This window comes from Scomber scombrus, chromosome 10 (genome assembly GCF_963691925.1).
Source record: "Scomber scombrus chromosome 10, fScoSco1.1, whole genome shotgun sequence".
In the NCBI taxonomy this organism is placed as follows: domain Eukaryota; kingdom Metazoa; phylum Chordata; class Actinopteri; order Scombriformes; family Scombridae; genus Scomber; species Scomber scombrus.
In genome coordinates this window covers 2,560,700-2,585,171 of record NC_084979.1, presented here as the reverse complement: position 1 = coordinate 2,585,171, position 24,472 = coordinate 2,560,700, and the positions used below count along the sequence as shown (strand labels likewise).

At 49.5% G+C, this 24,472-nt stretch overlaps 47 non-coding genes and 3 pseudogenes across 47 annotated transcripts; all 50 read right to left on the bottom strand.

Annotated features, from left to right (window-relative positions):
* Nucleotides 1-253: 253 nt before the first annotated feature.
* LOC133989792 (5S ribosomal RNA) lies at nt 254-372 on the bottom strand. The gene has a single exon (XR_009926912.1). It is a non-coding gene; the product is annotated as a 5S ribosomal RNA (ribosomal RNA).
* A 369-nt stretch (nt 373-741) lies between these two features.
* LOC133988801 (5S ribosomal RNA) lies at nt 742-860 on the bottom strand. Its single transcript, XR_009925993.1, has one exon. It is a non-coding gene; the product is annotated as a 5S ribosomal RNA (ribosomal RNA).
* A 362-nt stretch (nt 861-1,222) lies between these two features.
* On the bottom strand, nt 1,223-1,341 carry LOC133989791 (5S ribosomal RNA). The gene has a single exon (XR_009926911.1). It is a non-coding gene; the product is annotated as a 5S ribosomal RNA (ribosomal RNA).
* Nucleotides 1,342-1,710: 369 nt separating this feature from the next.
* On the bottom strand, nt 1,711-1,829 carry LOC133988770 (5S ribosomal RNA). The gene has a single exon (XR_009925963.1). It is a non-coding gene; the product is annotated as a 5S ribosomal RNA (ribosomal RNA).
* Nucleotides 1,830-2,198: 369 nt separating this feature from the next.
* On the bottom strand, nt 2,199-2,317 carry LOC133989790 (5S ribosomal RNA). The gene has a single exon (XR_009926910.1). It is a non-coding gene; the product is annotated as a 5S ribosomal RNA (ribosomal RNA).
* A 369-nt stretch (nt 2,318-2,686) lies between these two features.
* Nucleotides 2,687-2,805, bottom strand: LOC133989789 (5S ribosomal RNA). Its single transcript, XR_009926909.1, has one exon. It is a non-coding gene; the product is annotated as a 5S ribosomal RNA (ribosomal RNA).
* Nucleotides 2,806-3,167: 362 nt separating this feature from the next.
* On the bottom strand, nt 3,168-3,286 carry LOC133988873 (5S ribosomal RNA). The gene has a single exon (XR_009926061.1). It is a non-coding gene; the product is annotated as a 5S ribosomal RNA (ribosomal RNA).
* Nucleotides 3,287-3,655: 369 nt separating this feature from the next.
* Nucleotides 3,656-3,774, bottom strand: LOC133989788 (5S ribosomal RNA). Its single transcript, XR_009926908.1, has one exon. It is a non-coding gene; the product is annotated as a 5S ribosomal RNA (ribosomal RNA).
* A 369-nt stretch (nt 3,775-4,143) lies between these two features.
* On the bottom strand, nt 4,144-4,262 carry LOC133988769 (5S ribosomal RNA). Its single transcript, XR_009925962.1, has one exon. It is a non-coding gene; the product is annotated as a 5S ribosomal RNA (ribosomal RNA).
* Nucleotides 4,263-4,631: 369 nt separating this feature from the next.
* On the bottom strand, nt 4,632-4,750 carry LOC133988755 (5S ribosomal RNA). The gene has a single exon (XR_009925949.1). It is a non-coding gene; the product is annotated as a 5S ribosomal RNA (ribosomal RNA).
* A 369-nt stretch (nt 4,751-5,119) lies between these two features.
* On the bottom strand, nt 5,120-5,238 carry LOC133989384 (5S ribosomal RNA; annotated as a pseudogene).
* Nucleotides 5,239-5,608: 370 nt separating this feature from the next.
* On the bottom strand, nt 5,609-5,727 carry LOC133989277 (5S ribosomal RNA). The gene has a single exon (XR_009926441.1). It is a non-coding gene; the product is annotated as a 5S ribosomal RNA (ribosomal RNA).
* Nucleotides 5,728-6,096: 369 nt separating this feature from the next.
* On the bottom strand, nt 6,097-6,215 carry LOC133988754 (5S ribosomal RNA). The gene has a single exon (XR_009925948.1). It is a non-coding gene; the product is annotated as a 5S ribosomal RNA (ribosomal RNA).
* A 369-nt stretch (nt 6,216-6,584) lies between these two features.
* Nucleotides 6,585-6,703, bottom strand: LOC133988812 (5S ribosomal RNA). Its single transcript, XR_009926004.1, has one exon. It is a non-coding gene; the product is annotated as a 5S ribosomal RNA (ribosomal RNA).
* Nucleotides 6,704-7,072: 369 nt separating this feature from the next.
* LOC133988980 (5S ribosomal RNA) lies at nt 7,073-7,191 on the bottom strand. The gene has a single exon (XR_009926161.1). It is a non-coding gene; the product is annotated as a 5S ribosomal RNA (ribosomal RNA).
* A 369-nt stretch (nt 7,192-7,560) lies between these two features.
* LOC133989055 (5S ribosomal RNA) lies at nt 7,561-7,679 on the bottom strand. Its single transcript, XR_009926232.1, has one exon. It is a non-coding gene; the product is annotated as a 5S ribosomal RNA (ribosomal RNA).
* A 369-nt stretch (nt 7,680-8,048) lies between these two features.
* Nucleotides 8,049-8,167, bottom strand: LOC133988800 (5S ribosomal RNA). The gene has a single exon (XR_009925992.1). It is a non-coding gene; the product is annotated as a 5S ribosomal RNA (ribosomal RNA).
* Nucleotides 8,168-8,529: 362 nt separating this feature from the next.
* On the bottom strand, nt 8,530-8,648 carry LOC133989787 (5S ribosomal RNA). The gene has a single exon (XR_009926907.1). It is a non-coding gene; the product is annotated as a 5S ribosomal RNA (ribosomal RNA).
* A 369-nt stretch (nt 8,649-9,017) lies between these two features.
* LOC133989786 (5S ribosomal RNA) lies at nt 9,018-9,136 on the bottom strand. Its single transcript, XR_009926906.1, has one exon. It is a non-coding gene; the product is annotated as a 5S ribosomal RNA (ribosomal RNA).
* A 369-nt stretch (nt 9,137-9,505) lies between these two features.
* On the bottom strand, nt 9,506-9,624 carry LOC133989785 (5S ribosomal RNA). Its single transcript, XR_009926905.1, has one exon. It is a non-coding gene; the product is annotated as a 5S ribosomal RNA (ribosomal RNA).
* A 369-nt stretch (nt 9,625-9,993) lies between these two features.
* On the bottom strand, nt 9,994-10,112 carry LOC133988768 (5S ribosomal RNA). Its single transcript, XR_009925961.1, has one exon. It is a non-coding gene; the product is annotated as a 5S ribosomal RNA (ribosomal RNA).
* A 369-nt stretch (nt 10,113-10,481) lies between these two features.
* LOC133989783 (5S ribosomal RNA) lies at nt 10,482-10,600 on the bottom strand. The gene has a single exon (XR_009926903.1). It is a non-coding gene; the product is annotated as a 5S ribosomal RNA (ribosomal RNA).
* Nucleotides 10,601-10,969: 369 nt separating this feature from the next.
* On the bottom strand, nt 10,970-11,088 carry LOC133989782 (5S ribosomal RNA). Its single transcript, XR_009926902.1, has one exon. It is a non-coding gene; the product is annotated as a 5S ribosomal RNA (ribosomal RNA).
* A 362-nt stretch (nt 11,089-11,450) lies between these two features.
* LOC133988872 (5S ribosomal RNA) lies at nt 11,451-11,569 on the bottom strand. Its single transcript, XR_009926060.1, has one exon. It is a non-coding gene; the product is annotated as a 5S ribosomal RNA (ribosomal RNA).
* Nucleotides 11,570-11,938: 369 nt separating this feature from the next.
* LOC133989781 (5S ribosomal RNA) lies at nt 11,939-12,057 on the bottom strand. The gene has a single exon (XR_009926901.1). It is a non-coding gene; the product is annotated as a 5S ribosomal RNA (ribosomal RNA).
* Nucleotides 12,058-12,426: 369 nt separating this feature from the next.
* Nucleotides 12,427-12,545, bottom strand: LOC133988767 (5S ribosomal RNA). The gene has a single exon (XR_009925960.1). It is a non-coding gene; the product is annotated as a 5S ribosomal RNA (ribosomal RNA).
* A 369-nt stretch (nt 12,546-12,914) lies between these two features.
* LOC133988753 (5S ribosomal RNA) lies at nt 12,915-13,033 on the bottom strand. Its single transcript, XR_009925947.1, has one exon. It is a non-coding gene; the product is annotated as a 5S ribosomal RNA (ribosomal RNA).
* Nucleotides 13,034-13,402: 369 nt separating this feature from the next.
* Nucleotides 13,403-13,521, bottom strand: LOC133989382 (5S ribosomal RNA; annotated as a pseudogene).
* A 370-nt stretch (nt 13,522-13,891) lies between these two features.
* Nucleotides 13,892-14,010, bottom strand: LOC133989275 (5S ribosomal RNA). Its single transcript, XR_009926440.1, has one exon. It is a non-coding gene; the product is annotated as a 5S ribosomal RNA (ribosomal RNA).
* A 369-nt stretch (nt 14,011-14,379) lies between these two features.
* LOC133988752 (5S ribosomal RNA) lies at nt 14,380-14,498 on the bottom strand. Its single transcript, XR_009925946.1, has one exon. It is a non-coding gene; the product is annotated as a 5S ribosomal RNA (ribosomal RNA).
* A 369-nt stretch (nt 14,499-14,867) lies between these two features.
* Nucleotides 14,868-14,986, bottom strand: LOC133988811 (5S ribosomal RNA). The gene has a single exon (XR_009926003.1). It is a non-coding gene; the product is annotated as a 5S ribosomal RNA (ribosomal RNA).
* Nucleotides 14,987-15,355: 369 nt separating this feature from the next.
* On the bottom strand, nt 15,356-15,474 carry LOC133988979 (5S ribosomal RNA). The gene has a single exon (XR_009926160.1). It is a non-coding gene; the product is annotated as a 5S ribosomal RNA (ribosomal RNA).
* A 369-nt stretch (nt 15,475-15,843) lies between these two features.
* LOC133988871 (5S ribosomal RNA) lies at nt 15,844-15,962 on the bottom strand. Its single transcript, XR_009926059.1, has one exon. It is a non-coding gene; the product is annotated as a 5S ribosomal RNA (ribosomal RNA).
* Nucleotides 15,963-16,331: 369 nt separating this feature from the next.
* Nucleotides 16,332-16,450, bottom strand: LOC133989054 (5S ribosomal RNA). The gene has a single exon (XR_009926231.1). It is a non-coding gene; the product is annotated as a 5S ribosomal RNA (ribosomal RNA).
* Nucleotides 16,451-16,819: 369 nt separating this feature from the next.
* LOC133989253 (5S ribosomal RNA) lies at nt 16,820-16,938 on the bottom strand. The gene has a single exon (XR_009926419.1). It is a non-coding gene; the product is annotated as a 5S ribosomal RNA (ribosomal RNA).
* Nucleotides 16,939-17,307: 369 nt separating this feature from the next.
* LOC133988646 (5S ribosomal RNA) lies at nt 17,308-17,426 on the bottom strand. The gene has a single exon (XR_009925846.1). It is a non-coding gene; the product is annotated as a 5S ribosomal RNA (ribosomal RNA).
* A 369-nt stretch (nt 17,427-17,795) lies between these two features.
* On the bottom strand, nt 17,796-17,914 carry LOC133989252 (5S ribosomal RNA). Its single transcript, XR_009926418.1, has one exon. It is a non-coding gene; the product is annotated as a 5S ribosomal RNA (ribosomal RNA).
* Nucleotides 17,915-18,283: 369 nt separating this feature from the next.
* Nucleotides 18,284-18,402, bottom strand: LOC133989583 (5S ribosomal RNA). Its single transcript, XR_009926713.1, has one exon. It is a non-coding gene; the product is annotated as a 5S ribosomal RNA (ribosomal RNA).
* A 369-nt stretch (nt 18,403-18,771) lies between these two features.
* Nucleotides 18,772-18,890, bottom strand: LOC133989582 (5S ribosomal RNA). Its single transcript, XR_009926712.1, has one exon. It is a non-coding gene; the product is annotated as a 5S ribosomal RNA (ribosomal RNA).
* Nucleotides 18,891-19,259: 369 nt separating this feature from the next.
* Nucleotides 19,260-19,378, bottom strand: LOC133989780 (5S ribosomal RNA). Its single transcript, XR_009926900.1, has one exon. It is a non-coding gene; the product is annotated as a 5S ribosomal RNA (ribosomal RNA).
* Nucleotides 19,379-19,747: 369 nt separating this feature from the next.
* On the bottom strand, nt 19,748-19,866 carry LOC133989074 (5S ribosomal RNA). Its single transcript, XR_009926249.1, has one exon. It is a non-coding gene; the product is annotated as a 5S ribosomal RNA (ribosomal RNA).
* A 369-nt stretch (nt 19,867-20,235) lies between these two features.
* Nucleotides 20,236-20,354, bottom strand: LOC133988766 (5S ribosomal RNA). Its single transcript, XR_009925959.1, has one exon. It is a non-coding gene; the product is annotated as a 5S ribosomal RNA (ribosomal RNA).
* Nucleotides 20,355-20,723: 369 nt separating this feature from the next.
* Nucleotides 20,724-20,842, bottom strand: LOC133988750 (5S ribosomal RNA). Its single transcript, XR_009925944.1, has one exon. It is a non-coding gene; the product is annotated as a 5S ribosomal RNA (ribosomal RNA).
* A 369-nt stretch (nt 20,843-21,211) lies between these two features.
* Nucleotides 21,212-21,330, bottom strand: LOC133989381 (5S ribosomal RNA; annotated as a pseudogene).
* Nucleotides 21,331-21,700: 370 nt separating this feature from the next.
* On the bottom strand, nt 21,701-21,819 carry LOC133989274 (5S ribosomal RNA). The gene has a single exon (XR_009926439.1). It is a non-coding gene; the product is annotated as a 5S ribosomal RNA (ribosomal RNA).
* A 369-nt stretch (nt 21,820-22,188) lies between these two features.
* On the bottom strand, nt 22,189-22,307 carry LOC133988749 (5S ribosomal RNA). The gene has a single exon (XR_009925943.1). It is a non-coding gene; the product is annotated as a 5S ribosomal RNA (ribosomal RNA).
* A 369-nt stretch (nt 22,308-22,676) lies between these two features.
* Nucleotides 22,677-22,795, bottom strand: LOC133988810 (5S ribosomal RNA). The gene has a single exon (XR_009926002.1). It is a non-coding gene; the product is annotated as a 5S ribosomal RNA (ribosomal RNA).
* Nucleotides 22,796-23,164: 369 nt separating this feature from the next.
* On the bottom strand, nt 23,165-23,283 carry LOC133988978 (5S ribosomal RNA). Its single transcript, XR_009926159.1, has one exon. It is a non-coding gene; the product is annotated as a 5S ribosomal RNA (ribosomal RNA).
* Nucleotides 23,284-23,652: 369 nt separating this feature from the next.
* On the bottom strand, nt 23,653-23,771 carry LOC133988870 (5S ribosomal RNA). Its single transcript, XR_009926058.1, has one exon. It is a non-coding gene; the product is annotated as a 5S ribosomal RNA (ribosomal RNA).
* Nucleotides 23,772-24,140: 369 nt separating this feature from the next.
* On the bottom strand, nt 24,141-24,259 carry LOC133989053 (5S ribosomal RNA). Its single transcript, XR_009926230.1, has one exon. It is a non-coding gene; the product is annotated as a 5S ribosomal RNA (ribosomal RNA).
* Between the last annotated feature and the right edge of the window lie 213 nt (nt 24,260-24,472).

The window sequence follows — 24,472 nt, the reverse complement described above, 5'->3', positions numbered from 1 at the left end:
ACATTACTTTCATAGGAATAGTTGTTTCTCAGGCTATTTGTGTACATGCGCTTATAAGATGATTGCAGGCTTTTAACAGGCTGTAACAGTGACAGCAGGAACACTCAAAACTACTTGGAAAGTGGGGTGTCTCAGTGCCACCTCTCTGCCCTTCATACACACACAGCTGGAATGATTGCAGCTTTGTTTCTCAACGCCCTGTGTGTGGTGATGGAGCAACAGCGCCCTCCTCTGGTGACAGCTGAGAGGAAAAAGCTTACAGCACCTGGTATTCCCAGGCGGTCTCCCATCCAAGTACTAACCAGGCCCGACCCTGCTTAGCTTCCGAGATCAGACGAGATCGGGCGTGTTCAGGGTGGTGTGGCCGTAAGCGAGGAAACAGCCAGCAGAAAGCCCATTTAAAGATGCTGTGACACCACTGACAGTTCCTCTCACCATCTGAGTGGCGGATAATGGTGTCTCAGCCATCAAACACATGCTATACTTTAACATTACTTTCATAGGAATTGTTGTTTCTCAGGCTATTTGTGTACATGCGCTTATAAGATGATTGCAGGCTTTTAACAGGCTGTAACAGTGACAACAGGAACACTCAAAACTACTTGGAAAGTGGGGTGTCTCAGTGCCACCTCTCTGCCCTGCATACACACACAGCTGGAATGATTGCAGCTTTGTTTCTCAACGCCCTGTGTGCGGTGATGGAGCAACAGCGCCCTCCTCTGGTGACAGCTGAGAGGAAAAAGCTTACAGCACCTGGTATTCCCAGGCGGTCTCCCATCCAAGTACTAACCAGGCCCTACCCTGCTTAGCTTCCGAGATCAGACGAGATCGGGCGTGTTCAGGGTGGTGTGGCCGTAAGGGAGGAAACAGCCAGCAGAAAGCCCATTTAAAGATGCTGTGACACCACTCCTCTCACCATCTGAGTGGCGGATAATGGTGTCTCAGCCATCAAACACATGCTATACTTTAACATTACTTTCATAGGAATTGTTGTTTCTCAGGCTATTTGTGTACATGCGCTTATAAGATGATTGCAGGCTTTTAACAGGCTGTAACAGTGACAACAGGAACCCTCAAAACTACTTGGTAAGTGAGGCGTCTCATTGCCACCTCTCTGCCCTGCATACACACACAGCTGGAATGATTGCAGCTTTGTTTCTCAACGCCCTGTGTGCGGTGATGGAGCAACAGCGTCCTCCTCTGGTGACAGCTGAGAGGAAAAAGCTTACAGCACCTGGTATTCCCAGGCGGTCTCCCATCCAAGTACTAACCAGGCCCGACCCTGCTTAGCTTCCGAGATCAGACGAGATCGGGCGTGTTCAGGGTGGTGTGGCCGTAAGCGAGGAAACAGCCAGCAGAAAGCCCATTTAAAGATGCTGTGACACCACTGACAGTTCCTCTCACCATCTGAGTGGCGGATAATGGTGTCTCAGCCATCAAACACATGCTATACTTTAACATTACTTTCATAGGAATTGTTGTTTCCCAGGCTATTTGTGTACATGCGCTTATAAGATGATTGCAGGCTTTTAACAGGCTGTAACAGTGACAACAGGAACCCTCAAAACTACTTGGAAAGTGAGGCGTCTCATTGCCACCTCTCTGCCCTGCATACACACACAGCTGGAATGATTGCAGCTTTGTTTCTCAACGCCCTGTGTGCGGTGATGGAGCAACAGCGCCCTCCTCTGGTGACAGCTGAGAGGAAAAAGCTTACAGCACCTGGTATTCCCAGGCGGTCTCCCATCCAAGTACTAACCAGGCCCGACCCTGCTTAGCTTCCGAGATCAGACGAGATCGGGCGTGTTCAGGGTGGTGTGGCCGAAAGCGAGGAAACAGCCAGCAGAAAGCCCATTTAAAGATGCTGTGAACCCACTGACAGTTCCTTTCACCATCTGAGTGGCGGATAATGGTGTCTCAGCCATCAAACACATGCTATACTTTAACATTACTTTCATAGGAATTGTTGTTTCTCAGGCTATTTGTGTACATGCGCTTATAAGATGATTGCAGGCTTTTAACAGGCTGTAACAGTGAACACAGGAACCCTCAAAACTACTTGGAAAGTGAGGCGTCTCATTGCCACCTCTCTGCCCTGCATACACACACAGCTGGAATGATTGCAGCTTTGTTTCTCAACGCCCTGTGTGCGGTGATGGAGCAACAGCGCCCTCCTCTGGTGACAGCTGAGAGGAAAAAGCTTACAGCACCTGGTATTCCCAGGCGGTCTCCCATCCAAGTACTAACCAGGCCCGACCCTGCTTAGCTTCCGAGATCAGACGAGATCGGGCGTGTTCAGGGTGGTGTGGCCGTAAGCGAGGAAACAGCCAGCAGAAAGCCCATTTAAAGATGCTGTGACACCACTGACAGTTCCTCTCACCATCTGAGTGGCGGATAATGGTGTCTCAGCCATCAAACACTTGCTATACTTTAACATTACTTTCATAGGAATAGTTGTTTCTCAGGCTATTTGTGTACATGCGCTTATAAGATGATTGCAGGCTTTTAACAGGCTGTAACAGTGACAGCAGGAACACTCAAAACTACTTGGAAAGTGGGGTGTCTCAGTGCCACCTCTCGGCCCTTCATACACACACAGCTGGAATGATTGCAGCTTTGTTTCTCAACGCCCTGTGTGTGGTGATGGAGCAACAGCGCCCTCCTCTGGTGACAGCTGAGAGGAAAAAGCTTACAGCACCTGGTATTCCCAGGCGGTCTCCCATCCAAGTACTAACCAGGCCCGACCCTGCTTAGCTTCCGAGATCAGACGAGATCGGGCGTGTTCAGGGTGGTGTGGCCGTAAGCGAAGAAACAGCCAGCAGAAAGCCCATTTAAAGATGCTGTGACACCACTCCTCTCACCATCTGAGTGGCGGATAATGGTGTCTCAGCCATCAAACACATGCTATACTTTAACATTACTTTCATAGGAATTGTTGTTTCTCAGGCTATTTGTGTACATGCGCTTATAAGATGATTGCAGGCTTTTAACAGGCTGTAACAGTGACAACAGGAACCCTCAAAACTACTTGGAAAGTGAGGCGTCTCATTGCCACCTCTCTGCCCTGCATACACACACAGCTGGAATGATTGCAGCTTTGTTTCTCAACGCCCTGTGTGCGGTGATGGAGCAACAGCGCCCTCCTCTGGTGACAGCTGAGAGGAAAAAGCTTACAGCACCTGGTATTCCCAGGCGGTCTCCCATCCAAGTACTAACCAGGCCCGACCCTGCTTAGCTTCCGAGATCAGACGAGATCGGGCGTGTTCATGGTGGTGTGGCCGTAAGCGAAGAAACAGCCAGCAGAAAGCCCATTTAAAGATGCTGTGACACCACTGACAGTTCCTCTCACCATCTGAGTGGCGGATAATTGTGTCTCAGCCATCAAACACATGCTATACTTTAACATTACTTTCATAGGAATTGTTGTTTCTCAGGCTATTTGTGTACATGCGCTTATAAGATGATTGCAGGCTTTTAACAGGCTGTAACAGTGACAACAGGAACACTCAAAACTACTTAGAAAGTGGGGTGTCTCAGTGCCACCTCTCTGCCCTTCATACACACACAGCTGGAATGATTGCAGCTTTGTTTCTCAACGCCCTGTGTGCGGTGATGGAGCAACAGCGCCCTCCTCTGGTGACAGCTGAGAGGAAAAAGCTTACAGCACCTGGTATTCCCAGGCGGTCTCCCATCCAAGTACTAACCAGGCCCGACCCTGCTTAGCTTCCGAGATCAGACGAGATCGGGCGTGTTCAGGGTGGTGTGGCCGTAAGCGAGGAAACAGCCAGCAGAAAGCCCATTTAAAGATGCTGTGACACCACTGACAGTTCCTCTCACCATCTGAGTGGCGGATAATGGTGTCTCAGCCATCAAACACATGCTATACTTTAACATTACTTTCATAGGAATTGTTGTTTCCCAGGCTATTTGTGTACATGCGCTTATAAGATGATTGCAGGCTTTTAACAGGCTGTAACAGTGACAACAGGAACCCTCAAAACTACTTGGAAAGTGAGGCGTCTCATTGCCACCGCTCTGCCCTGCATACACACACAGCTGGAATGATTGCAGCTTTGTTTCTCAACGCCCTGTGTGCGGTGATGGAGCAACAGCGCCCTCCTCTGGTGACAGCTGAGAGGAAAAAGCTTACAGCACCTGGTATTCCCAGGCGGTCTCCCATCCAAGTACTAACCAGGCCCGACCCTGCTTAGCTTCCGAGATCAGACGAGATCGGGCGTGTTCAGGGTGGTGTGGCCGAAAGCGAGGAAACAGCCAGCAGAAAGCCCATTTAAAGATGCTGTGACACCACTGACAGTTCCTCTCACCATCTGAGTGGCGGATAATGGTGTCTCAGCCATCAAACACATGCTATATTTTAACATTACTTTCATAGGAATTGTTGTTTCTCAGGCTATTTGTGTACATGCGCTTATAAGATGATTGCAGGCTTTTAACAGGCTGTAACAGTGACAACAGGAACCCTCAAAACTACTTGGAAAGTGAGGCGTCTCAGTGCCACCTCTCTGCCCTGCATACACACACAGCTGGAATGATTGCAGCTTTGTTTCTCAACGCCCTGTGTGCGGTGATGGAGCAACAGCGCCCTCCTCTGGTGACAGCTGAGAGGAAAAAGCTTACAGCACCTGGTATTCCCAGGCGGTCTCCCATCCAAGTACTAACCAGGCCCGACCCTGCTTAGCTTCCGAGATCAGACGAGATCGGGCGTGTTCAGGGTGATGTGGCCGTAAGCGAGGAAACAGCCAGCAGAAAACCCATTTAAAGATGCTGTGACACCACTGACAGTTCCTCTCACCATCTGAGTGGCGGATAATTGTGTCTCAGCCATCAAACACATGCTATACTTTAACATTACTTTCATAGGAATAGTTGTTTCTCAGGCTATTTGTGTACATGCGCTTATAAGATGATTGCAGGCTTTTAACAGGCTGTAACAGTGAACACAGGAACCCTCAAAACTACTTGGAAAGTGAGGCGTCTCAGTGCCACCTCTCTGCCCTGCATACACACACAGCTGGAATGATTGCAGCTTTGTTTCTCAACGCCCTGTGTGCGGTGATGGAGCAACAGCGCCCTCCTCTGGTGACAGCTGAGAGGAAAAAGCTTACAGCACCTGGTATTCCCATGCGGTCTACCATCCAAGTAATAACCAGACCCGAACCTGCTTAGCTTCCGAGATCAGACGAGATCGGGCGTGTTCAGGGTGGTGTGGCCAAAAGCGAGGAAACAGCCAGCAGAAAGCCCATTAAAAGATGCTGGGACACCACTGACAGTTCCTCTCACCATCTGAGTGGCGGATAATGGTGTCTCAGCCATCAAACACATGCTATACTTTAACATTACTTTCATAGGAATTGTTGTTTCTCAGGCTATTTGTGTACATGCGCTTATAAGATGATTGCAGGCTTTTAACAGGCTGTAACAGTGAACACAGGAACCCTCAAAACTACTTGGAAAGTGAGGCGTCTCAGTGCCACCTCTCTGCCCTGCATACACACACAGCTTAGAATGATTGCAGCTTTGTTTCTCAACGCCCTGTGTGCGGTGATGGAGCAACAGCGCCCTCATCTGGTGACAGCTGAGAGGAAAAAGCTTACAGCACCTGGTATTCCCAGGCGGTCTCCCATGCAAGTACTAACCAGGCCGGACCCTGCTTAGCTTCCGAGATCAGACGAGATCGGGCGTGTTCAGGGTGGTGTGGCCGTAAGCGAGGAAACAGCCAGCAAAAAGCCCATTTAAAGATGCTGTGACACCACTGACAGTTCCTCTCACCATCTGAGTGGCGGATAATGGTGTCTCAGCCATCAAACACATGCTATATTTTAACATTACTTTCATAGGAATTGTTGTTTCTCAGGCTATTTGTGTACATGCGCTTATAAGATGATTGCAGGCTTTTAACAGGCTGTAACAGTGACAACAGGAACCCTCAAAACTACTTGGAAAGTGAGGCGTCTCAGTGCCACCTCTCTGCCCTGCATACACACACAGCTGGAATGATTGCAGCTTTGTTTCTCAACGCCCTGTGTGCGGTGATGGAGCAACAGCGCCCTCCTCTGGTGACAGCTGAGAGGAAAAAGCTTACAGCACCTGGTATTCCCAGGCGGTCTCCCATCCAAGTACTAACCAGGCCCGACCCTGCTTAGCTTCCGAGATCAGACGAGATCGGGCGTGTTCAGGGTGATGTGGCCGTAAGCGAGGAAACAGCCAGCAGAAAACCCATTTAAAGATGCTGTGACACCACTGACAGTTCCTCTCACCATCTGAGTGGCGGATAATTGTGTCTCAGCCATCAAACACATGCTATACTTTAACATTACTTTCATAGGAATAGTTGTTTCTCAGGCTATTTGTGTACATGCGCTTATAAGATGATTGCAGGCTTTTAACAGGCTGTAACAGTGACAGCAGGAACACTCAAAACTACTTGGAAAGTGGGGTGTCTCAGTGCCACCTCTTTGCCCTTCATACACACACAGCTGGAATGATTGCAGCTTTGTTTCTCAACGCCCTGTGTGCGGTGATGGAGCAACAGCGCCCTCCTCTGGTGACAGCTGAGAGGAAAAAGATTACAGCACCTGGTATTCCCAGGCGGTCTCCCATCCAAGTACTAACCAGGCCCGACCCTGCTTACCTTCCGAGATCAGATGAGATCGGGCGTGTTCAGGGTGGTGTGGCCGTAAGCGAGGAAACAGCCAGCAGAAAGCCCATTTAAAGATGCTGTGACACCACTGACAGTTCCTCTCACCATCTGAGTGGCGGATAATGGTGTCTCAGCCATCAAACACATGCTATACTTTAACATTACTTTCATAGGAATTGTTGTTTCCCAGGCTATTTGTGTACATGCGCTTATAAGATGATTGCAGGCTTTTAACAGGCTGTAACAGTGACAACAGGAACCCTCAAAACTACTTGGAAAGTGAGGCGTCTCATTGCCACCTCTCTGCCCTTCATACACACACAGCTGGAATGATTGCAGCTTTATTTCTCAACGCCCTGTGTGCGGTGATGGAGCAACAGCGCCCTCCTCTGGTGACAGCTGAGAGGAAAAAGCTTACAGCACCTGGTATTCCCAGGCGGTCTCCCATCCAAGTACTAACCAGGCCCGAACCTGCTTAGCTTCCGAGATCAGACGAGATCGGGCGTGTTCAGGGTGGTGTGGCCGTAAGCGAGGAAACAGCCAGCAGAAAGCCCATTTAAAGATGCTGTGACCCCACTGACAGTTCCTCTCACCATCTGAGTGGCGGATAATGGTGTCTCAGCCATCAAACACATGCTATACTTTAACATTACTTTCATAGGAATTGTTGTTTCTCAGGCTATTTGTGTACATGCGCTTATAAGATGATTGCAGGCTTTTAACAGGCTGTAACAGTGACAACAGGAACACTCAAAACTACTTGGAAAGTGGGGTGTCTCAGTGCCACCTCTCTGCCCTTCATACACACACAGCTGGAATGATTGCAGCTTTGTTTCTCAACGCCCTGTGTGCGGTGATGGAGCAACAGCGCCCTCCTCTGGTGACAGCTGAGAGGAAAAAGCTTACAGCACCTGGTATTCCCAGGCTGTCTCCCATCCAAGTACTACCCAGGCCCGACCCTGCTTAGCTTCCGAGATCAGACGAGATCGGGCGTGTTCAGGGTGGTGTGGCCGTAAGCGAGGAAACAGCCAGCAGAAAGCCCATTTAAAGATGCTGTGACACCACTGACAGTTCCTCTCACCATCTGAGTGGCGGATAATGGTGTCTCAGCCATCAAACACATGCTATACTTTAACATTACTTTCATAGGAATTGTTGTTTCTCAGGCTATTTGTGTACATGCGCTTATAAGATGATTGCAGGCTTTTAACAGGCTGTAACAGTGACAACAGGAACACTCAAAACTACTTGGAAAGTGGGGTGTCTCAGTGCCACCTCTCTGCCCTGCATACACACACAGCTGGAATGATTGCAGCTTTGTTTCTCAACGCCCTGTGTGCGGTGATGGAGCAACAGCGCCCTCCTCTGGTGACAGCTGAGAGGAAAAAGCTTACAGCACCTGGTATTCCCAGGCGGTCTCCCATCCAAGTACTAACCAGGCCCTACCCTGCTTAGCTTCCGAGATCAGACGAGATCGGGCGTGTTCAGGGTGGTGTGGCCGTAAGGGAGGAAACAGCCAGCAGAAAGCCCATTTAAAGATGCTGTGACACCACTCCTCTCACCATCTGAGTGGCGGATAATGGTGTCTCAGCCATCAAACACATGCTATACTTTAACATTACTTTCATAGGAATTGTTGTTTCTCAGGCTATTTGTGTACATGCGCTTATAAGATGATTGCAGGCTTTTAACAGGCTGTAACAGTGACAACAGGAACCCTCAAAACTACTTGGTAAGTGAGGCGTCTCATTGCCACCTCTCTGCCCTGCATACACACACAGCTGGAATGATTGCAGCTTTGTTTCTCAACGCCCTGTGTGCGGTGATGGAGCAACAGCGTCCTCCTCTGGTGACAGCTGAGAGGAAAAAGCTTACAGCACCTGGTATTCCCAGGCGGTCTCCCATCCAAGTACTAACCAGGCCCGACCCTGCTTAGCTTCCGAGATCAGACGAGATCGGGCGTGTTCAGGGTGGTGTGGCCGTAAGCGAGGAAACAGCCAGCAGAAAGCCCATTTAAAGATGCTGTGACACCACTGACAGTTCCTCTCACCATCTGAGTGGCGGATAATGGTGTCTCAGCCATCAAACACATGCTATACTTTAACATTACTTTCATAGGAATTGTTGTTTCCCAGGCTATTTGTGTACATGCGCTTATAAGATGATTGCAGGCTTTTAACAGGCTGTAACAGTGACAACAGGAACCCTCAAAACTACTTGGAAAGTGAGGCGTCTCATTGCCACCTCTCTGCCCTGCATACACACACAGCTGGAATGATTGCAGCTTTGTTTCTCAACGCCCTGTGTGCGGTGATGGAGCAACAGCGCCCTCCTCTGGTGACAGCTGAGAGGAAAAAGCTTACAGCACCTGGTATTCCCAGGCGGTCTCCCATCCAAGTACTAACCAGGCCCGACCCTGCTTAGCTTCCGAGATCAGACGAGATCGGGCGTGTTCAGGGTGGTGTGGCCGTAAGCGAGGAAACAGCCAGCAGAAAGCCCATTTAAAGATGCTGTGACACCACTGACAGTTCCTCTCACCATCTGAGTGGCGGATAATGGTGTCTCAGCCATCAAACACATGCTATACTTTAACATTACTTTCATAGGAATTGTTGTTTCCCAGGCTATTTGTGTACATGCGCTTATAAGATGATTGCAGGCTTTTAACAGGCTGTAACAGTGACAACAGGAACCCTCAAAACTACTTGGTAAGTGAGGCGTCTCATTGCCACCTCTCTGCCCTGCATACACACACAGCTGGAATGATTGCAGCTTTGTTTCTCAACGCCCTGTGTGCGGTGATGGAGCAACAGCGTCCTCCTCTGGTGACAGCTGAGAGGAAAAAGCTTACAGCACCTGGTATTCCCAGGCGGTCTCCCATCCAAGTACTAACCAGGCCCGACCCTGCTTAGCTTCCGAGATCAGACGAGATCGGGCGTGTTCAGGGTGGTGTGGCCGTAAGCGAGGAAACAGCCAGCAGAAAGCCCATTTAAAGATGCTGTGACACCACTGACAGTTCCTCTCACCATCTGAGTGGCGGATAATGGTGTCTCAGCCATCAAACACATGCTATACTTTAACATTACTTTCATAGGAATTGTTGTTTCCCAGGCTATTTGTGTACATGCGCTTATAAGATGATTGCAGGCTTTTAACAGGCTGTAACAGTGACAACAGGAACCCTCAAAACTACTTGGAAAGTGAGGCGTCTCATTGCCACCTCTCTGCCCTGCATACACACACAGCTGGAATGATTGCAGCTTTGTTTCTCAACGCCCTGTGTGCGGTGATGGAGCAACAGCGCCCTCCTCTGGTGACAGCTGAGAGGAAAAAGCTTACAGCACCTGGTATTCCCAGGCGGTCTCCCATCCAAGTACTAACCAGGCCCGACCCTGCTTAGCTTCCGAGATCAGACGAGATCGGGCGTGTTCAGGGTGGTGTGGCCGAAAGCGAGGAAACAGCCAGCAGAAAGCCCATTTAAAGATGCTGTGAACCCACTGACAGTTCCTTTCACCATCTGAGTGGCGGATAATGGTGTCTCAGCCATCAAACACATGCTATACTTTAACATTACTTTCATAGGAATTGTTGTTTCTCAGGCTATTTGTGTACATGCGCTTATAAGATGATTGCAGGCTTTTAACAGGCTGTAACAGTGAACACAGGAACCCTCAAAACTACTTGGAAAGTGAGGCGTCTCATTGCCACCTCTCTGCCCTGCATACACACACAGCTGGAATGATTGCAGCTTTGTTTCTCAACGCCCTGTGTGCGGTGATGGAGCAACAGCGCCCTCCTCTGGTGACAGCTGAGAGGAAAAAGCTTACAGCACCTGGTATTCCCAGGCGGTCTCCCATCCAAGTACTAACCAGGCCCGACCCTGCTTAGCTTCCGAGATCAGACGAGATCGGGCGTGTTCAGGGTGGTGTGGCCGTAAGCGAGGAAACAGCCAGCAGAAAGCCCATTTAAAGATGCTGTGACACCACTGACAGTTCCTCTCACCATCTGAGTGGCGGATAATGGTGTCTCAGCCATCAAACACTTGCTATACTTTAACATTACTTTCATAGGAATAGTTGTTTCTCAGGCTATTTGTGTACATGCGCTTATAAGATGATTGCAGGCTTTTAACAGGCTGTAACAGTGACAGCAGGAACACTCAAAACTACTTGGAAAGTGGGGTGTCTCAGTGCCACCTCTCGGCCCTTCATACACACACAGCTGGAATGATTGCAGCTTTGTTTCTCAACGCCCTGTGTGTGGTGATGGAGCAACAGCGCCCTCCTCTGGTGACAGCTGAGAGGAAAAAGCTTACAGCACCTGGTATTCCCAGGCGGTCTCCCATCCAAGTACTAACCAGGCCCGACCCTGCTTAGCTTCCGAGATCAGACGAGATCGGGCGTGTTCAGGGTGGTGTGGCCGTAAGCGAAGAAACAGCCAGCAGAAAGCCCATTTAAAGATGCTGTGACACCACTCCTCTCACCATCTGAGTGGCGGATAATGGTGTCTCAGCCATCAAACACATGCTATACTTTAACATTACTTTCATAGGAATTGTTGTTTCTCAGGCTATTTGTGTACATGCGCTTATAAGATGATTGCAGGCTTTTAACAGGCTGTAACAGTGACAACAGGAACCCTCAAAACTACTTGGAAAGTGAGGCGTCTCATTGCCACCTCTCTGCCCTGCATACACACACAGCTGGAATGATTGCAGCTTTGTTTCTCAACGCCCTGTGTGCGGTGATGGAGCAACAGCGCCCTCCTCTGGTGACAGCTGAGAGGAAAAAGCTTACAGCACCTGGTATTCCCAGGCGGTCTCCCATCCAAGTACTAACCAGGCCCGACCCTGCTTAGCTTCCGAGATCAGACGAGATCGGGCGTGTTCATGGTGGTGTGGCCGTAAGCGAAGAAACAGCCAGCAGAAAGCCCATTTAAAGATGCTGTGACACCACTGACAGTTCCTCTCACCATCTGAGTGGCGGATAATTGTGTCTCAGCCATCAAACACATGCTATACTTTAACATTACTTTCATAGGAATTGTTGTTTCTCAGGCTATTTGTGTACATGCGCTTATAAGATGATTGCAGGCTTTTAACAGGCTGTAACAGTGACAACAGGAACACTCAAAACTACTTAGAAAGTGGGGTGTCTCAGTGCCACCTCTCTGCCCTTCATACACACACAGCTGGAATGATTGCAGCTTTGTTTCTCAACGCCCTGTGTGCGGTGATGGAGCAACAGCGCCCTCCTCTGGTGACAGCTGAGAGGAAAAAGCTTACAGCACCTGGTATTCCCAGGCGGTCTCCCATCCAAGTACTAACCAGGCCCGACCCTGCTTAGCTTCCGAGATCAGACGAGATCGGGCGTGTTCAGGGTGGTGTGGCCGTAAGCGAGGAAACAGCCAGCAGAAAGCCCATTTAAAGATGCTGTGACACCACTGACAGTTCCTCTCACCATCTGAGTGGCGGATAATGGTGTCTCAGCCATCAAACACATGCTATACTTTAACATTACTTTCATAGGAATTGTTGTTTCCCAGGCTATTTGTGTACATGCGCTTATAAGATGATTGCAGGCTTTTAACAGGCTGTAACAGTGACAACAGGAACCCTCAAAACTACTTGGAAAGTGAGGCGTCTCATTGCCACCGCTCTGCCCTGCATACACACACAGCTGGAATGATTGCAGCTTTGTTTCTCAACGCCCTGTGTGCGGTGATGGAGCAACAGCGCCCTCCTCTGGTGACAGCTGAGAGGAAAAAGCTTACAGCACCTGGTATTCCCAGGCGGTCTCCCATCCAAGTACTAACCAGGCCCGACCCTGCTTAGCTTCCGAGATCAGACGAGATCGGGCGTGTTCAGGGTGGTGTGGCCGAAAGCGAGGAAACAGCCAGCAGAAAGCCCATTTAAAGATGCTGTGACACCACTGACAGTTCCTCTCACCATCTGAGTGGCGGATAATGGTGTCTCAGCCATCAAACACATGCTATATTTTAACATTACTTTCATAGGAATTGTTGTTTCTCAGGCTATTTGTGTACATGCGCTTATAAGATGATTGCAGGCTTTTAACAGGCTGTAACAGTGACAACAGGAACCCTCAAAACTACTTGGAAAGTGAGGCGTCTCAGTGCCACCTCTCTGCCCTGCATACACACACAGCTGGAATGATTGCAGCTTTGTTTCTCAACGCCCTGTGTGCGGTGATGGAGCAACAGCGCCCTCCTCTGGTGACAGCTGAGAGGAAAAAGCTTACAGCACCTGGTATTCCCAGGCGGTCTCCCATCCAAGTACTAACCAGGCCCGACCCTGCTTAGCTTCCGAGATCAGACGAGATCGGGCGTGTTCAGGGTGATGTGGCCGTAAGCGAGGAAACAGCCAGCAGAAAACCCATTTAAAGATGCTGTGACACCACTGACAGTTCCTCTCACCATCTGAGTGGCGGATAATTGTGTCTCAGCCATCAAACACATGCTATACTTTAACATTACTTTCATAGGAATAGTTGTTTCTCAGGCTATTTGTGTACATGCGCTTATAAGATGATTGCAGGCTTTTAACAGGCTGTAACAGTGAACACAGGAACCCTCAAAACTACTTGGAAAGTGAGGCGTCTCAGTGCCACCTCTCTGCCCTGCATACACACACAGCTGGAATGATTGCAGCTTTGTTTCTCAACGCCCTGTGTGCGGTGATGGAGCAACAGCGCCCTCCTCTGGTGACAGCTGAGAGGAAAAAGCTTACAGCACCTGGTATTCCCATGCGGTCTACCATCCAAGTAATAACCAGACCCGAACCTGCTTAGCTTCCGAGATCAGACGAGATCGGGCGTGTTCAGGGTGGTGTGGCCAAAAGCGAGGAAACAGCCAGCAGAAAGCCCATTAAAAGATGCTGGGACACCACTGACAGTTCCTCTCACCATCTGAGTGGCGGATAATGGTGTCTCAGCCATCAAACACATGCTATACTTTAACATTACTTTCATAGGAATTGTTGTTTCTCAGGCTATTTGTGTACATGCGCTTATAAGATGATTGCAGGCTTTTAACAGGCTGTAACAGTGAACACAGGAACCCTCAAAACTACTTGGAAAGTGAGGCGTCTCAGTGCCACCTCTCTGCCCTGCATACACACACAGCTTAGAATGATTGCAGCTTTGTTTCTCAACGCCCTGTGTGCGGTGATGGAGCAACAGCGCCCTCATCTGGTGACAGCTGAGAGGAAAAAGCTTACAGCACCTGGTATTCCCAGGCGGTCTCCCATGCAAGTACTAACCAGGCCGGACCCTGCTTAGCTTCCGAGATCAGACGAGATCGGGCGTGTTCAGGGTGGTGTGGCCGTAAGCGAGGAAACAGCCAGCAAAAAGCCCATTTAAAGATGCTGTGACACCACTGACAGTTCCTCTCACCATCTGAGTGGCGGATAATGGTGTCTCAGCCATCAAACACATGCTATATTTTAACATTACTTTCATAGGAATTGTTGTTTCTCAGGCTATTTGTGTACATGCGCTTATAAGATGATTGCAGGCTTTTAACAGGCTGTAACAGTGACAACAGGAACCCTCAAAACTACTTGGAAAGTGAGGCGTCTCAGTGCCACCTCTCTGCCCTGCATACACACACAGCTGGAATGATTGCAGCTTTGTTTCTCAACGCCCTGTGTGCGGTGATGGAGCAACAGCGCCCTCCTCTGGTGACAGCTGAGAGGAAAAAGCTTACAGCACCTGGTATTCCCAGGCGGTCTCCCATCCAAGTACTAACCAGGCCCGACCCTGCTTAGCTTCCGAGATCAGACGAGATCGGGCGTGTTCAGGGTGATGTGGCCGTAAGCGAGGAAACAGCCAGCAGAAAACCCATTTAAAGATGCTGTGACACCACTGACAGTTCCTCTCACCATCTGAGTGGCGGATAATTGTGTCTCAGCCATCAAACACATGCTATACTTTAACATTACTTTCATAGGAATAGTTGTTTCTCAGGCTATTTGTGTACATGCGCTTATAAGATGATTGCAGGCTTTTAACAGGCTGTAACAGTGACAGCAGGAACACTCAAAACTACTTGGAAAGTGGGGTGTCTCAGTGCCACCTCTTTGCCCTTCATACACACACAGCTGGAATGATTGCAGCTTTGTTTCTCAACGCCCTGTGTGCGGTGATGGAGCAACAGCGCCCTCCTCTGGTGACAGCTGAGAGGAAAAAGATTACAGCACCTGGTATTCCCAGGCGGTCTCCCATCCAAGTACTAACCAGGCCCGACCCTGCTTACCTTCCGAGATCAGATGAGATCGGGCGTGTTCAGGGTGGTGTGGCCGTAAGCGAGGAAACAGCCAGCAGAAAGCCCATTTAAAGATGCTGTGACACCACTGACAGTTCCTCTCACCATCTGAGTGGCGGATAATGGTGTCTCAGCCATCAAACACATGCTATACTTTAACATTACTTTCATAGGAATTGTTGTTTCCCAGGCTATTTGTGTACATGCGCTTATAAGATGATTGCAGGCTTTTAACAGGCTGTAACAGTGACAACAGGAACCCTCAAAACTACTTGGAAAGTGAGGCGTCTCATTGCCACCTCTCTGCCCTTCATACACACACAGCTGGAATGATTGCAGCTTTATTTCTCAACGCCCTGTGTGCGGTGATGGAGCAACAGCGCCCTCCTCTGGTGACAGCTGAGAGGAAAAAGCTTACAGCACCTGGTATTCCCAGGCGGTCTCCCATCCAAGTACTAACCAGGCCCGAACCTGCTTAGCTTCCGAGATCAGACGAGATCGGGCGTGTTCAGGGTGGTGTGGCCGTAAGCGAGGAAACAGCCAGCAGAAAGCCCATTTAAAGATGCTGTGACCCCACTGACAGTTCCTCTCACCATCTGAGTGGCGGATAATGGTGTCTCAGCCATCAAACACATGCTATACTTTAACATTACTTTCATAGGAATTGTTGTTTCTCAGGCTATTTGTGTACATGCGCTTATAAGATGATTGCAGGCTTTTAACAGGCTGTAACAGTGAACACAGGAACCCTCAAAACTACTTGGAAAGTGAGGCGTCTCATTGCCACCTCTCTGCCCTGCATACACACACAGCTGGAATGATTGCAGCTTTGTTTCTCAACGCCCTGTGTGCGGTGATGGAGCAACAGCGCCCTCCTCTGGTGACAGCTGAGAGGAAAAAGCTTACAGCACCTGGTATTCCCAGGCGGTCTCCCATCCAAGTACTAACCAGGCCCGACCCTGCTTAGCTTCCGAGATCAGACGAGATCGGGCGTGTTCATGGTGGTGTGGCCGTAAGCGAAGAAACAGCCAGCAGAAAGCCCATTTAAAGATGCTGTGACACCACTGACAGTTCCTCTCACCATCTGAGTGGCGGATAATGGTGTCTCTGCCATCAAACACATGCTATACTTTAACATTACTTTCATAGGAATTGTTGTTTCTCAGGCTATTTGTGTACATGCGCTTATAAGATGATTGCAGGCTTTTAACAGGCTGTAACAGTGACAACAGGAACACTCAAAACTACTTGGAAAGTGGGGTGTCTCAGTGCCACCTCTCTGCCCTTCATACACACACAGCTGGAATGATTGCAGCTTTGTTTCTCAACGCCCTGTGTGCGGTGATGGAGCAACAGCGCCCTCCTCTGGTGACAGCTGAGAGGAAAAAGCTTACAGCACCTGGTATTCCCAGGCTGTCTCCCATCCAAGTACTACCCAGGCCCGACCCTGCTTAGCTTCCGAGATCAGACGAGATCGGGCGTGTTCAGGGTGGTGTGGCCGTAAGCGAGGAAACAGCCAGCAGAAAGCCCATTTAAAGATGCTGTGACACCACTGACAGTTCCTCTCACCATCTGAATGGCGGATAATGGTGTCTCAGCCATCAAACACATGCTATACTTTAACATTACTTTCATAGGAATTGTTGTTTCTCAGGCTATTTGTGTACATGCGCTTATAAGATGATTGCAGGCTTTTAACAGGCTGTAACAGTGAACACAGGAACCCTCAAAACTACTTGGAAAGTGAGGCGTCTCAGTGCCACCTCTCTGCCCTGCATACACACACAGCTGGAATGATTGCAGCTTTGTTTCTCAACGCCCTGTGTGCGGTGATGGAGCAACAGCGCCCTCCTCTGGTGACAGCTGAGAGGAAAAAGCTTACAGCACCTGGTATTCCCAGGCGGTCTACCATCCGAGTACTAACCAGGCCCGAACCTGCTTAGCTTCCGAGATCAGACGAGATCGGGCGTGTTCAGGGTGGTGTGGCCGTAAGCGAGGAAACAGCCAGCAGAAAGCCCATTAAAAGATGCTGGGACACCACTGACAGTTCCTCTCACCATCTGAGTGGCGGATAATGGTGTCTCAGCCATCAAACACATGCTATACTTTAACATTACTTTCATAGGAATTGTTGTTTCCCAGGCTATTTGTGTACATGCGCTTATAAGATGATTGCAGGCTTTTAACAGGCTGTAACAGTGACAACAGGAACCCTCAAAACTACTTGGAAAGTGAGGCGTCTCATTGCCACCTCTCTGCCCTGCATACACACACAGCTGGAATGATTGCAGCTTTGTTTCTCAACGCCCTGTGTGCGGTGATGGAGCAACAGCGCCCTCCTCTGGTGACAGCTGAGAGGAAAAAGCTTACAGCACCTAGTATTCCCAGGCGGTCTCCCATCCAAGTACTAACCAGGCCCTACCCTGCTTAGCTTCCGAGATCAGACGAGATCGGGCGTGTTCAGGGTGGTGTGGCCGTAAGCGAGGAAACAGCCAGCAGAAAGCCCATTTAAAGATGCTGTGACACCACTGACAGTTCCTCTCACCATCTGAATGGCGGATAATGGTGTCTCAGCCATCAAACACATGCTATACTTTAACATTACTTTCATAGGAATTGTTGTTTCTCAGGCTATTTGTGTACATGCGCTTATAAGATGATTGCAGGCTTTTAACAGGCTGTAACAGTGAACACAGGAACCCTCAAAACTACTTGGAAAGTGAGGCGTCTCAGTGCCACCTCTCTGCCCTGCATACACACACAGCTGGAATGATTGCAGCTTTGTTTCTCAACGCCCTGTGTGCGGTGATGGAGCAACAGCGCCCTCCTCTGGTGACAGCTGAGAGGAAAAAGCTTACAGCACCTGGTATTCCCAGGCGGTCTACCATCCGAGTACTAACCAGGCCCGAACCTGCTTAGCTTCCGAGATCAGACGAGATCGGGCGTGTTCAGGGTGGTGTGGCCGTAAGCGAGGAAACAGCCAGCAGAAAGCCCATTAAAAGATGCTGGGACACCACTGACAGTTCCTCTCACCATCTGAGTGGCGGATAATGGTGTCTCAGCCATCAAACACATGCTATACTTTAACATTACTTTCATAGGAATTGTTGTTTCCCAGGCTATTTGTGTACATGCGCTTATAAGATGATTGCAGGCTTTTAACAGGCTGTAACAGTGACAACAGGAACCCTCAAAACTACTTGGAAAGTGAGGCGTCTCATTGCCACCTCTCTGCCCTGCATACACACACAGCTGGAATGATTGCAGCTTTGTTTCTCAACGCCCTGTGTGCGGTGATGGAGCAACAGCGCCCTCCTCTGGTGACAGCTGAGAGGAAAAAGCTTACAGCACCTGGTATTCCCAGGCGGTCTCCCATCCAAGTACTAACCAGGCCCTACCCTGCTTAGCTTCCGAGATCAGACGAGATCGGGCGTGTTCAGGGTGGTGTGGCCGTAAGCGAGGAAACAGCCAGCAGAAAGCCCATTTAAAGATGCTGTGACACCACTGACAGTTCCTCTCACCATCTGAGTGGCGGATAATGGTGTCTCAGCCATCAAACACATGCTATACTTTAACATTACTTTCATAGGAATTGTTGTTTCCCAGGCTATTTGTGTACATGCGCTTATAAGATGATTGCAGGCTTTTAACAGGCTGTAACAGTGACAACAGGAACCCTCAAAACTACTTGGAAAGTGAGGCGTCTCATTGCCACCTCTCTGCCCTGCATACACACACAGCTGGAATGATTGCAGCTTTGTTTCTCAACGCCCTGTGTGCGGTGATGGAGCAACAGCGCCCTCCTCTGGTGACAGCTGAGAGGAAAAAGCTTACAGCACCTGGTATTCCCAGGCGGTCTCCCATCCAAGTACTAACCAGGCCCTACCCTGCTTAGCTTCCGAGATCAGACGAGATCGGGCGTGTTCAGGGTGGTGTGGCCGTAAGCGAGGAAACAGCCAGCAGAAAGCCCATTTAAAGATGCTGTGACACCACTGACAGTTCCTCTCACCATCTGAGTGGCGGATAATGGTGTCTCAGCCATCAAACACATGCTATACTTTAACATTACTTTCATAGGAATTGTTGTTTCCCAGGCTATTTGTGTACATGCGCTTATAAGATGATTGCAGGCTTTTAACAGGCTGTAACAGTGACAAAAGGAACACTCAAAAATACTTGGAAAGTGAGGCGTCTCATTGCCACCTCTCTGCCCTGCATACACACACAGCTGGAATGATTGCAGCTTTGTTTCTCAACGCCCTGTGTGCGGTGATGGAGCAACAGCGCCCTCCTCTGGTGACAGCTGAGAGGAAAAAGCTTACAGCACCTGGTATTCCCAGGCGGTCTCCCATCCAAGTACTAACCAGGCCCGACCCTGCTTAGCTTCCGAGATCAGACGAGATCGGGCGTGTTCAGGGTGGTGTGGCCGTAAGCGAGGAAACAGCCAGGAGAAAGCCCATTTAAAGATGCTGTGACCCCACTGACAGTTCCTCTCACCATCTGAGTGGCGGATAATGGTGTCTCAGCCATCAAACACATGCTATACTTTAACATTACTTTCATAGGAATAGTTGTTTCTCAGGCTATTTGTGTACATGCGCTTATAAGATGATTGCAGGCTTTTAACAGGCTGTAACAGTGACAGCAGGAACACTCAAAACTACTTGGAAAGTGGGGTGTCTCAGTGCCACCTCTCTGCCCTTCATACACACACAGCTGGAATGATTGCAGCTTTGTTTCTCAACGCCCTGTGTGCGGTGATGGAGCAACAGCGCCCTCCTCTGGTGACAGCTGAGAGGAAAAAGCTTAGAGCACCTGGTATTCCCAGGCGGTCTCCCATCCAAGTACTAACCAGGCCCGACCCTGCTTAGCTTCCGAGATCAGACGAGATCGGGCGTGTTCAGGGTGGTGTGGCCGTAAGCGAGGAAACAGCCAGCAGAAAGCCCATTTAAAGATGCTGTGACACCACTGACAGTTCCTCTCACCATCTGAGTGGCGGATAATGGTGTCTCAGCCATCAAACACATGCTATACTTTAACATTACTTTCATAGGAATAGTTGTTTCTCAGGCTATTTGTGTACATGCGCTTATAAGATGATTGCAGGCTTTTAACAGGCTGTAACAGTGACAACAGGAACCCTCAAAACTACTTGGAAAGTGAGGCGTCTCATTGCCACCGCTCTGCCCTGCATACACACACAGCTGGAATGATTGCAGCTTTGTTTCTCAACGCCCTGTGTGCGGTGATGGAGCAACAGCGCCCTCCTCTGGTGACAGCTGAGAGGAAAAAGCTTACAGCACCTGGTATTCCCAGGCGGTCTCCCATCCAAGTACTAACCAGGCCCGACCCTGCTTAGCTTCCGAGATCAGACGAGATCGGGCGTGTTCAGGGTGGTGTGGCCGAAAGCGAGGAAACAGCCAGCAGAAAGCCCATTTAAAGATGCTGTGACACCACTGACAGTTCCTCTCACCATCTGAGTGGCGGATAATGGTGTCTCAGCCATCAAACACATGCTATATTTTAACATTACTTTCATAGGAATTGTTGTTTCTCAGGCTATTTGTGTACATGCGCTTATAAGATGATTGCAGGCTTTTAACAGGCTGTAACAGTGACAACAGGAACCCTCAAAACTACTTGGAAAGTGAGGCGTCTCAGTGCCACCTCTCTGCCCTGCATACACACACAGCTGGAATGATTGCAGCTTTGTTTCTCAACGCCCTGTGTGCGGTGATGGAGCAACAGCGCCCTCCTCTGGTGACAGCTGAGAGGAAAAAGCTTACAGCACCTGGTATTCCCAGGCGGTCTCCCATCCAAGTACTAACCAGGCCCGACCCTGCTTAGCTTCCGAGATCAGACGAGATCGGGCGTGTTCAGGGTGATGTGGCCGTAAGCGAGGAAACAGCCAGCAGAAAACCCATTTAAAGATGCTGTGACACCACTGACAGTTCCTCTCACCATCTGAGTGGCGGATAATTGTGTCTCAGCCATCAAACACATGCTATACTTTAACATTACTTTCATAGGAATAGTTGTTTCTCAGGCTATTTGTGTACATGCGCTTATAAGATGATTGCAGGCTTTTAACAGGCTGTAACAGTGAACACAGGAACCCTCAAAACCACTTGGAAAGTGAGGCGTCTCAGTGCCACCTCTCTGCCCTGCATACACACACAGCTGGAATGATTGCAGCTTTGTTTCTCAACGCCCTGTGTGCGGTGATGGAGCAACAGCGCCCTCCTCTGGTGACAGCTGAGAGGAAAAAGCTTACAGCACCTGGTATTCCCATGCGGTCTACCATCCAAGTAATAACCAGACCCGAACCTGCTTAGCTTCCGAGATCAGACGAGATCGGGCGTGTTCAGGGTGGTGTGGCCAAAAGCGAGGAAACAGCCAGCAGAAAGCCCATTAAAAGATGCTGGGACACCACTGACAGTTCCTCTCACCATCTGAGTGGCGGATAATGGTGTCTCAGCCATCAAACACATGCTATACTTTAACATTACTTTCATAGGAATTGTTGTTTCTCAGGCTATTTGTGTACATGCGCTTATAAGATGATTGCAGGCTTTTAACAGGCTGTAACAGTGAACACAGGAACCCTCAAAACTACTTGGAAAGTGAGGCGTCTCAGTGCCACCTCTCTGCCCTGCATACACACACAGCTTAGAATGATTGCAGCTTTGTTTCTCAACGCCCTGTGTGCGGTGATGGAGCAACAGCGCCCTCATCTGGTGACAGCTGAGAGGAAAAAGCTTACAGCACCTGGTATTCCCAGGCGGTCTCCCATGCAAGTACTAACCAGGCCGGACCCTGCTTAGCTTCCGAGATCAGACGAGATCGGGCGTGTTCAGGGTGGTGTGGCCGTAAGCGAGGAAACAGCCAGCAAAAAGCCCATTTAAAGATGCTGTGACACCACTGACAGTTCCTCTCACCATCTGAGTGGCGGATAATGGTGTCTCAGCCATCAAACACATGCTATATTTTAACATTACTTTCATAGGAATTGTTGTTTCTCAGGCTATTTGTGTACATGCGCTTATAAGATGATTGCAGGCTTTTAACAGGCTGTAACAGTGACAACAGGAACCCTCAAAACTACTTGGAAAGTGAGGCGTCTCAGTGCCACCTCTCTGCCCTGCATACACACACAGCTGGAATGATTGCAGCTTTGTTTCTCAACGCCCTGTGTGCGGTGATGGAGCAACAGCGCCCTCCTCTGGTGACAGCTGAGAGGAAAAAGCTTACAGCACCTGGTATTCCCAGGCGGTCTCCCATCCAAGTACTAACCAGGCCCGACCCTGCTTAGCTTCCGAGATCAGACGAGATCGGGCGTGTTCAGGGTGATGTGGCCGTAAGCGAGGAAACAGCCAGCAGAAAACCCATTTAAAGATGCTGTGACACCACTGACAGTTCCTCTCACCATCTGAGTGGCGGATAATTGTGTCTCAGCCATCAAACACATGCTATACTTTAACATTACTTTCATAGGAATAGTTGTTTCTCAGGCTATTTGTGTACATGCGCTTATAAGATGATTGCAGGCTTTTAACAGGCTGTAACAGTGACAGCAGGAACACTCAAAACTACTTGGAAAGTGGGGTGTCTCAGTGCCACCTCTTTGCCCTTCATACACACACAGCTGGAATGATTGCAGCTTTGTTTCTCAACGCCCTGTGTGCGGTGATGGAGCAACAGCGCCCTCCTCTGGTGACAGCTGAGAGGAAAAAGATTACAGCACCTGGTATTCCCAGGCGGTCTCCCATCCAAGTACTAACCAGGCCCGACCCTGCTTACCTTCCGAGATCAGATGAGATCGGGCGTGTTCAGGGTGGTGTGGCCGTAAGCGAGGAAACAGCCAGCAGAAAGCCCATTTAAAGATGCTGTGACACCACTGACAGTTCCTCTCACCATCTGAGTGGCGGATAATGGTGTCTCAGCCATCAAACACATGCTATACTTTAACATTACTTTCATAGGAATTGTTGTTTCCCAGGCTATTTGTGTACATGCGCTTATAAGATGATTGCAGGCTTTTAACAGGCTGTAACAGTGACAACAGGAACCCTCAAAACTACTTGGAAAGTGAGGCGTCTCATTGCCACCTCTCTGCCCTTCATACACACACAGCTGGAATGATTGCAGCTTTATTTCTCAACGCCCTGTGTGCGGTGATGGAGCAACAGCGCCCTCCTCTGGTGACAGCTGAGAGGAAAAAGCTTACAGCACCTGGTATTCCCAGGCGGTCTCCCATCCAAGTACTAACCAGGCCCGAACCTGCTTAGCTTCCGAGATCAGACGAGATCGGGCGTGTTCAGGGTGGTGTGGCCGTAAGCGAGGAAACAGCCAGCAGAAAGCCCATTTAAAGATGCTGTGACCCCACTGACAGTTCCTCTCACCATCTGAGTGGCGGATAATGGTGTCTCAGCCATCAAACACATGCTATACTTTAACATTACTTTCATAGGAATTGTTGTTTCTCAGGCTATTTGTGTACATGCGCTTATAAGATGATTGCAGGCTTTTAACAGGCTGTAACAGTGAACACAGGAACCCTCAAAACTACTTGGAAAGTGAGGCGTCTCATTGCCACCTCTCTGCCCTGCATACACACACAGCTGGAATGATTGCAGCTTTGTTTCTCAACGCCCTGTGTGCGGTGATGGAGCAACAGCGCCCTCCTCTGGTGACAGCTGAGAGGAAAAAGCTTACAGCACCTGGTATTCCCAGGCGGTCTCCCATCCAAGTACTAACCAGGCCCGACCCTGCTTAGCTTCCGAGATCAGACGAGATCGGGCGTGTTCATGGTGGTGTGGCCGTAAGCGAAGAAACAGCCAGCAGAAAGCCCATTTAAAGATGCTGTGACACCACTGACAGTTCCTCTCACCATCTGAGTGGCGGATAATGGTGTCTCTGCCATCAAACACATGCTATACTTTAACATTACTTTCATAGGAATTGTTGTTTCTCAGGCTATTTGTGTACATGCGCTTATAAGATGATTGCAGGCTTTTAACAGGCTGTAACAGTGACAACAGGAACACTCAAAACTACTTGGAAAGTGGGGTGTCTCAGTGCCACCTCTCTGCCCTTCATACACACACAGCTGGAATGATTGCAGCTTTGTTTCTCAACGCCCTGTGTGCGGTGATGGAGCAACAGCGCCCTCCTCTGGTGACAGCTGAGAGGAAAAAGCTTACAGCACCTGGTATTCCCAGGCTGTCTCCCATCCAAGTACTACCCAGGCCCGACCCTGCTTAGCTTCCGAGATCAGACGAGATCGGGCGTGTTCAGGGTGGTGTGGCCGTAAGCGAGGAAACAGCCAGCAGAAAGCCCATTTAAAGATGCTGTGACACCACTGACAGTTCCTCTCACCATCTGAATGGCGGATAATGGTGTCTCAGCCATCAAACACATGCTATACTTTAACATTACTTTCATAGGAATTGTTGTTTCTCAGGCTATTTGTGTACATGCGCTTATAAGATGATTGCAGGCTTTTAACAGGCTGTAACAGTGAACACA